Below are 9,985 nucleotides of genomic sequence, written 5' to 3' on the forward strand. Positions count from 1 at the left end.
GCACGGGCAGGTAAACCGAGGATAAAGCGGAGAAGTAACAGTGGCGCACGTTGGGTGGAGTTGTTTCTTTAGTGCTTGCTGTCCTGTTGATCAGGGCCGCCATCAGGAATTTCGGGGCCCCATACAACCAAAGTGTCTGGGCCCCCCACATTAATAAAAATTAAAACAAAATTGTGTGTTCGACCCACGCCTTGCTGGGAGGTATAATTTGGTTCAGATCAATTCTAGAGAACTGGCTCATATACCCCATTTTCCCCAGTGGCTTAAAATGTAACCTCTGTTATACAGTTATAAAATTGTAGAAATTAAATGTGAACAAGGTGCAATTCAAATAGACACTTGCTTGTATAGCTGCCTCTTGTGCTCTGTATGCAGTGCATTATATTCACCCCTGCAACGTACAATTTATAGCGTGTCTACAAGCCCAGCGGGGCTCATTATGATGGAGACTAAAACTTATACAAGAGTGGGGTAGGGGTTCCCCTGTATTCAGAATGCTGTTGAGTACTAGGCAATGCCCGGTTTGGGGTTATTGAATTTCGAGGGTCTGGGGGGCTGTTTGATTTGTATATGTTCACCAATATCCCCCCCCCCCCCCGGTATGCTCACTAACATAGAATATGTTGATAAGGCTAATATAATGAGGCTGTTCCATGTTAGTGAGCATGTACAAATCATCCCCCCCCCAGGCAGACTAGTTTAGCTCACCCAAGCCAGTGATAGCGAATACATGGCGGTGAGAACGCTTTCTAGGAGATCCTGTTTGTGCAGCAGAGGTGCCTTTATCCTGCTCTGCATAGACCCTCGAAATTCAATAATCCCAGACGGGGCATTGCCGAGCACTCAACAGCATTCTGAATACAGGGGAACCCCTACCCCACTCTTGTATAAGTTTTAGTCTCCATCATAATGAGCCCCGCTGGGCTTGTAGACACGCTATAAATTGTACGTTGCAGGGGTGAATATAATGCACTGCATACAGAGCACAAGAGGCAGCTATACAAGTAAGTGTCTATTTGAATTGCACCTTGTTCACATTTAATTTCTACAATTTTATAACTGTATAACAGAGGTTACATTTTAAGCCACTGGGGAAAATGGGGTATATGAGCCAGTTCTCTAGAATTGATCTCACACACAGACACCAGCACACATGTATACAGACACCAGCACACATGTATACAGACATACAGACACCAGCACACCAGGGCACGATGAAGTTTGAACTTCTGCAACCTGGAGAAATCACCTGATATCACCTGCAGTCCTATGTAACACCACATAACACAGTGGTATCTCTGAGTACAGATAATGTAGTAGTCACCTGCAGTCCTATGTAACACCACAGATAACACAGTGATATCTCTGAGTACAGATAATGTAGTAGATTTCACCTGCAGTCCTATGTAACAGCACAGATAACACAGTGATATCCCTCTGAGTACAGATAATGTAGATGTCACCTGCAGTCCTATGTAACACCACAGATAACACAGTGATATCTCTGAGTACAGATAATGTAGTAGTCACCTGCAGTCCTATGTAACACCACAGATAACACAGTGATATCTCTGAGTACAAATAATGTAGTAGCTGTCACCTGCAGTCCTATGTAACACCACAGATAACACAGTGATATCTCTGAGTACAGATAATGTAGTAGCTGTCACCTCGGGGCGCCCCTACTAAATGATGTTCTACAAAATAAGAAAAGTGTCATACAGGGACTCACAGGTGACGTCTTCTTTGATCTGAGGCGTCACTTTCCCTTTTCCTCTCCATCCGGCCCAGACCTCCATGATGAGTCCTTCCAGATACGTTTCATCCCCTTAGAACCTGCGAGACAAACAATTTAGGCTCCGCACATTTCTAGCAACTTCCTTTCCTTTCTCCCCCCTGTAGGCTCCCATAGTAACTGCGCTGTGTGGGATGCCCCCTGTATGTAGGATCCCCTGCTGTGCCCCCTGTATGTAGGATTCCCAGCTGTGCCCCCATGAGCTAATAATGCCCCTAGAGGTGGCCCCCATGAACTAATAATGCCCCCAGAGGTACCCCATGCACTAATAATGCCCCCAGAGATGCCCCCATGAGTTAATAATGCCCCCAGAGGTGCCCCCATGAACTAATAATGCCCCCAGAGGTGCCCCCATATACTAATAATGCCCCCAGAGGTGCCCCCATATACTAATAATGCCCCCAGAGGTGCCCCCATGAGCTAATAATGCCCCCAGAGGTGCCCCCATATACTAATAATGCCCCCATGAGCTAATAATGCCCCCAGAGGTGCCCCCATATACTAATAATGCCCCTAGAGGTGCCCCCATATACTAATAATGCCCCCAGAGGTGCCCCCATATGCTAATAATGCCCCCAGAGGTGCCCCCATATACTAATAATGCCCCCAGAGGTGCCCCCATACACCAATAATGCCCCCATAGGTGCCCCCATACACCAATAATGCCCCCAGAGGTGCCCCCATACACCAATAATGCCCCCAGAGGTGCCCCCATACACTAATAATGCCCCCAGAGGTGCCCCCATGAGCTAATAATGCCCCCAGAGGTGCCCCCATATACTAATAATGCCCCCAGAGGTGCCCCCATACACTAATAATGCCCCCAGAGGTGCCCCCATACACTTATAATGCCCCCAAAGGTGCCCCCATACACTAATAATGCCCCCAGAGGTGCCCCCATATACTAATAATGCCCCCAGAGGTGCCCCCATACACTAATAACGCCCCCAGAGGTGCCCCCATACACTAATAATGCCCCCAGAGGTGCCCCCATACACTAATAATGCCCCCAGAGGTGCCCCCATACACTAATAATGCCCCCAAAGGTGCCCCCATACACTAATAATGCCCCCAGAGGTGCCCCCATACACTAATAATGCCCCCAGAGGTGCCCCCATACACTAATAATGCCCCCAGGGTTCACCCATACACTAATAACGCCCCCAGAGGTGCCCCTAAAAACAAACAAACATCCTACTCACCTAATCCGCGCTGTGCAGGCAGCAACTCTTCCTCCTCCTCTTCGGGCTCCATCTTGCGAGCCGCAGGGACGGGACTTCCGGCAGACGTGATGACGTCACATCATCACGCCTGCCGGAGGGGCACATGATCACGGCCCGGCCTCCCATAGGCTGCTGGTATGAAGTGCCGGCAGCCTATGGGAGAGAATACAGGAGGAGGACGCTGACAGGTCCTTCTCCTGTATTCTGATCGCTCTAATGTTCCGCCCGCTTTGCGGGCGGAACATTAAAGCGATCAGTGCATCCCGAGAAGCTGCGTGGCCGCAGCTCAAAAGCAGGTGGCAAGGGGGGCCGTGCGGGCCCCCCTAGCGTAGCGGTCGGGGGGCGGCGGCCGGCGGGCCTGCCGCCCCCCCCCCCCCCCCCCCCCGTGTCTCTTAGGGTCCTGCCCTATCGGCGGCCCTGCTGTTGATTATGGTAAGTGGACTGGACTGTTTGTGCTGCCTGTGGTCGGCTGGTCCTAAATATATCATCCCGTGTAATAGGGCCCTTAGGTTAAAGGGTCTGGCCACTGGGACCCCACTAATCACTAGAACGGGGGTCCTATATTCCACGTTGAAATAGAGTGGCAGGTGCACATGGCCAGTGACCCTGTAATGAAAAGCTAGGAGACTGCCAAGGGATGTGGAACCCCCATTTTAGCGTTTGGTGGGGGTCCAGGTAGTCAGACTCTTTAAAGGGAACCAATCAGAATGATTGTACCAATATGGTTCCCAGCAGCACCATATAGATCTACTGTGGAGCTTGTGGTGTATACTAGAGATGAACGGACCTTTCAGACTTTTGGTCCTCGATCGTGATGCCTGTGATCCCGGGTGCATAGTTGCGATCCCGGGAATATGCGGCCAGGATATTCCAGGGAATCGATCTGGAATTCCCTGGAATATCCTGGCCGCATATTCCCAGGATTGCAACTATGCACCCGGGATCACAGGCATCACGATTGAGCGCAGATGCCGTCGGACTAAAAGTCCACAGCTGCAGCCTTAGCTTTATATGGGGGGAAAAGATGTTTAATTATGCTGCGCGAGGCCGAGGGAGGGGCAGCAACTAGTCATCTGGGCAGGGACTAGCCACGACTCTCTGCCTGTCTGTGCGCAGTGTGGGGACGGTTGACAGACCGTCTAACGGGTCTCTCTGCCTGTCAATCATCCCCGCACTGACAGCCATGAGAGCCATGACTAGTCACCGCCCAGATGACTAGATGCCACCCCTCTCCAGCTCTTGCGTGGTGTAATAAAACATCTTTTTCCCTGATGTAAAGCTATCGCTGCGACAGGCATACTTGGGGAGATCTATACTGTGCTGCTGGGAACCATATCGGCACAATCATTCTGGTTAGTTCCCTCTAACATAATAGTACACATTATATCTGACATCTAATGCTTTATGATGGAATCTCTAGAATACGTTGTCTTGTCTTTGACCCATGTTTTGGTATTAAGAGCGTCTATACAATAGATCTCTTGTCTCTATGGGCCTCCATATTGTTACCATCTGCCTGAGGTCACTTTTCTTATATATATATATATAGGACATTGAGAACTAAGTGTGCTGTATACTCCAACAGAAGAGCTATCCTTAAAGCACCCAACAATACATCTCTGTGACGCCTGTGGTCTCGGCGGTGGTCACGGGAGAGCCATAGGGTGACTGTGTAATGCGATGTGGTACAGAACTTAAGCCTGATTGTTATACATTCGCTCAGGTCAGATGCTTGTTAATCTGCTTTATGTGAACTAATCTCCTAAAAGGGTCTGTGAGATAGTGACAGACTCTCAAGACACGGTGTACTAAACAAGCAGAATAATCGCAGGTCACCGGTGACAAGGGCGGCCATGGATCCCTGATGACCTTATAGATCTGACAGCACGTGGGACTAATTATAGCGAAAACAATAAGATATGTCATCAGCTCCGGATCATGTGATCCATGGATACAATGGGATTATATGTATGTAGGGTAGAATGGGTCAGCATAGAGCACGCCATGGTATGGAATCTGATTGAATATGTATAGGTATTTCTGTATTAAAATTAGAGGGGTATAGAAGTCCAGTTGGGGTTTATTAAAGGGGTACTCCGGTGAAAATCTTTTACGGGTTTCAGAAAGTTATATAGATTTGTAATTTACTTGCAATTTAATTTAGTTGCAGTAGCTTTCTACTCATACTAATAAAAGGATTCTCTGGTCGGGGTGCTTTTTCTAAGATGGTTATGTACCCTAATAAAGTTTATGGACAGATGAGTATTTGAGAACCCCTTTAACTACTGCGCATGCTCCATTTACACCACCTGCCTGTGTTTATTTTATGACTGAAGCGTCTAATACAACTATGTATTTATTACAGACTCCAATGCTAAATCGGTACTAGGCCCCCTACCTACCATGTATAATTTATTATACTGGTGTCTTAAAGGGGTTGTTCACCAAAATGGTCCCAGCAATTGCCAGAGATTTGTAATTTACTTCTATTAAAAAGTCTCCAGTCTTACAGTACTTATCAGCTGCTGTATGTCCTACAGGAAGTGGTGTATTCTTCCCAGTCTGACACAGTGCTCTCTGCTGCCTCCTCTGTCCATGTCAGGAACTGCTCAGAGCAGTAGTAAATCCCCATAGAAAACCTCTCCTGCTCACCAGACTGGAAAGAATATGCCACTTCCTGCAGGACTTTCAGCAGCTGATAAGTACTGGAAGACTTGAGATTTTTTTTTTAATAGAAGTAAATTACAAATTTCTGGCACCAGTTGATTTAAAAGACAAAAATGTTTGGTGAACAACCCCTTTAATCTGTGGTAGAGGGGCTATTTGACATCCTGTAATATCAGGGCCTGGGTGCAACAGCTACTTCTGCAGCCTACATGTCAACACTTCTTGGGGAGACATTTATAAGGGGCTGTATAAAATGACAGGCTATGTGCCCTGTGTTACAATGCCCACACCCTGTCCTCCCACCAATCCATTTTCTGAGTTGATGGCCTGAGATTTATCAAACATGGTGTAAAGTGAAACTGGCTCTGTCGCCCCTAGCAACCAATCAGATTCCACCTTTCATTTTCCAAAGAGGCTGTGAGGAATGAAAAGTGGAATCTGATTGGTTGCCGGGGCAACTGAGACAGTTTCACTTTACACCATGTTTGATAAATCTCCCCCATATTTATATGTTTGAGAAATGGACTATATTTAGTAGGAGACTTCATACATTCAATCCACTAAACCGAATAGGCTGCTGCATCCCAGTTGCTGCTGTATCGCCGCGATATGTGAAGGAGCCCTGTGGGGCCAATGCAGCACCACCATCGAGTGCCTATCACAGTGATGGCTAACTTTGAAACACCAACTGTTGCAAAACTACAATTCCCATCATACCTGGGCAGCCAAAGCCATTTCTTTGGTTGTCCAGGCATGATGGGAATTGTAGTTTTGCAACAGCTCTGGAGTGTAAACGTCATAGGGCTGCCAGGAAAACATGGATACTATACCTCCTAAGGCTGCATCCATGTTTTCCAGGACAGTTTTTCGTACCCTAAAAGATTGATTGTCTGTGGTGGTGATAAAATATTCCTATAGTATGGATTTGATTCAGCAGCAGTGATCGGAGGCTGGACGCTCACATTCCTGCCGTGCCATGAGGATTGGCTCCGTTGTAGTTGATGGGTCTAAATCCTCGACTTCTCTTCTACATTTAGGCTATGTTCCTACACAGTATTTTGGTCAGTGTTTTTCAACCAAAACCAGGAGTGAATTGTAAGCACAGAAAGGCTGTTGAAATTGCTGTCTCTGTAACCTTATAAAGGGGTCCAAGCACCCAGAAACACGTTATTTCCTGAATAAAGATCCATCTTAGTTCACAATAATCTGAATGGTCCTTTGTTCTGAACAAAATAGTGCCATACACTCTCCAGGATCTCTGGCTACCCCATCGATCCGGGGACCCATGTGAACGTGTCTAGTAAAGAGGAAGTTTCACAAGTATGAAATTCGGAGACGCAGCAGATTTTTCGACAAATTTCCAGTAAATCACTTCTTTCACTCTTACAATTCCTTCTGCTTTAGACTACAGACCTGTGACCAGCTGCCTGCTGTATGGGTGGTGGTGAACCAAAATGGAACCAAAGAGTGCACTATATACTTCAATGGGAGCTTCAACACAACCTCCTGGAAAAGTAGTGACATATATTGCTTCTTTTTTATGTGTTTCCCCGGCTTCCACTTTCTATGTAAAAAAAAATAACACATCTCTAACCCCTGTGAACAAACCACTAGAAGCTTAGGCAATGCTCTGTGAGCCAAATACATCAGCAATGGCGGCGCACAGGTCTTTGATTGTTTGCTATAGGTATTATGATCATTGGAGATGAACGGATCTCTAACTATCGTCATCAACTATCACAATACAATTGTGATAATCCACTGGCTAGATAATTTAGGATCCATACACACCAGTGGATCTCACCCTGTGTGGATCCTAATTAGAGATGAGCGAACCTGGAGCATGCTGGAGTCCATCTGAACCCGATCGTTCAGCATTTGATTATCGGTGGCTGCTGAAGTTGGATAAAGCCCTAAGGCTATGTGGAAAACATGGATATAGTCATTGGCTGAATCCATGTTTTCCAGACAACCTTAGAGCTTTATCCAAGTTCAGCAGCCCCAGCTAATCAAATACCGAACGTTCGGGTTCGGATCGACTCGAACCCGAACCTGGTTCACTCATCTTTAATCCTAATATTTTCCTGGAGGTGCGGGCACATTTATGGTGCGAGGCGTCATAGACAGAACACTGACAATATGGGAACTTGTGGCGCAGGATGTGGAAGGGAAGGAGCAGCTGGCGGGGAGGAGACTGGCACAATACTTGTTTTCTAACCTACCCGGCTAGTTTGCTCTGAGGATTAAGCATTCCTGATTTACTAGTCAAATTCCTTTCAGCAACAGAATTATCACATGAACCATGACAGGAATCTCCAGAGGATCAGACCGGCAATTGTGATACCTAAAGTATACAGAGACATATGGGATATAGGTGGGTGGGTAGATAGATAGATAGATAGATAGATAGATAGAGAGAGAGAGAGATAGATAGATGATAGATAGATAGATAGATAGATAGATAGATATGGAACTGATGTAATAGATTTGTACAGTGTTTCCCATTCATTTAACAAGAGGCGTCCGAATGCCAATGCCGATGTGTGCCCCACCCAGTACATTCTTTCTTCTCTGTGCTTAGCAGTGCTCAGTCAGGTGGGTAATGGGCATCTCATGGGAACCGCCAAGCCAAATCGGTGCAGAAAATAGGATCTAAATTTACTAGTATGAACACAGACATAAAATCAGTGAGAGCACTTCTGAGCGCAGTAGGTATCCATGGACTAGCACATCCTTTTCTTTATCCAGATATGTTCTTTATTAAATCTACATATTAATATACATTACTGCACTATATGTAAGGATTAAAGAAGCGCACAACCCAAGCATGAACAGTTCACATTCAGCTTAGACTCCAGCTGCAACTGGAATTTACCCCCTTCGTTCCTGTGATCCTGTCTGCAGCATTCGTTTAGTCAATGTCATTATTAGCAGTTCACTGCTTAGAGCAGGGCTGCTTTTGTGGTGTATCTCCTTCCTTGCTGAGCCTTCCTGTTTTTTCCTTTATGCTCACATTGTTATCATTAAAGATAATGTACCATAAGGTACATCACTTTTTCTTTTTTCTTTTTTTTTACCCTGTCGGCCCTGGCTTGGGGATCACAGTGGTGCCGCCCTTTCATCAAAATGCCACCCGGTTCCCATGCTTGGCGATTTTTTGTTCTTGTGTACCGACCAGGCTCTATGCACTGGAGGCTGGCCCAGTGCCCCCCAGTTTGACAAATACCCCTCCCCCCTGTGACGTGCCTCCTTTAGAGTCAACATTAGAATCAACAGGGCCGCATCAAAGATGGGAGGGGATATAGTCACACTGGGGGGCAGCTCCAGTACATAGAGCCTGGCCACAGAATTTAGGAAAAGGAAGTGCCTGTGTGAGTATTACTGTATTACTGGCACATAGAGGGGACTCTCAGAGGCTCATTAATAGCAGTGAGAGCAATAGAATTACCTTGCCACCAGTATTCACACTTGAACATATCCATATTAGATATTCTACAGAGGTGCACTGCAATCCATACTGGTGGACATTTTACCTTGCAAAGCGTATGCTGCATACCCATAATACTTTTCCAGCTGATCATAAGACACCTGTTGTTAGATAGAAGCCCGATCCTAATTCTTGCATAAATTATTCCTATTCAATCATTCCTTGATGAATAATCACATTGGAAGTTATCATTAAAAAGTACATTGCTAAATGGGTGGATGCTCTCGAGGATATTTCCTGTTGCAATATGGGCCTCAAACTCAGATCTTGTAGATCAGAGATAGGGAACCTTCGGCCCTCCAGCGGTTGCAAAACTACAATTCCCATCATGCCTGGACAGCCAAAGCTTTAGCATTGGCTGTCCAGGCATGATGGGAATTGTAGTTTTGCAACCGCTGGAGGGCCGAAGGTTCCCTATCCTTCATATAGATCAGACGTGTCAAACTCAGGCCCTCCAGCTGTTTTAAAACTACAATTCCCATCATGCCTGGACAGCCAAAGCTAAAGCTTTGACTGTCCAGGCATGATGGGACTTGTAGTTTTGCAACAGCTGGAGGGCCTGAGTTTGACATCCCTGATATAGATTGTGTCATATCTATTGTATGTTCAACAGGGCGTATACATTAGGCTAAATTCACACATATCAGATTTGTATATTGCAGTTCTGATTCATAGTGGTGCATTCATAGACTCAGTGTCTTGAGATGTGTGTATAAGTAAATCCACCTCCCTCCAGCCATGGTCCTAGCTCGGGACTCACATTGCATTGGGAATTATCCTAGAGAGCTTTGGCCCTGTACATGATCTATTTCT

Source organism: Dendropsophus ebraccatus, chromosome 15, assembly GCF_027789765.1.
Source record: "Dendropsophus ebraccatus isolate aDenEbr1 chromosome 15, aDenEbr1.pat, whole genome shotgun sequence".
Taxonomy (NCBI): Eukaryota; Metazoa; Chordata; class Amphibia; order Anura; family Hylidae; genus Dendropsophus; species Dendropsophus ebraccatus.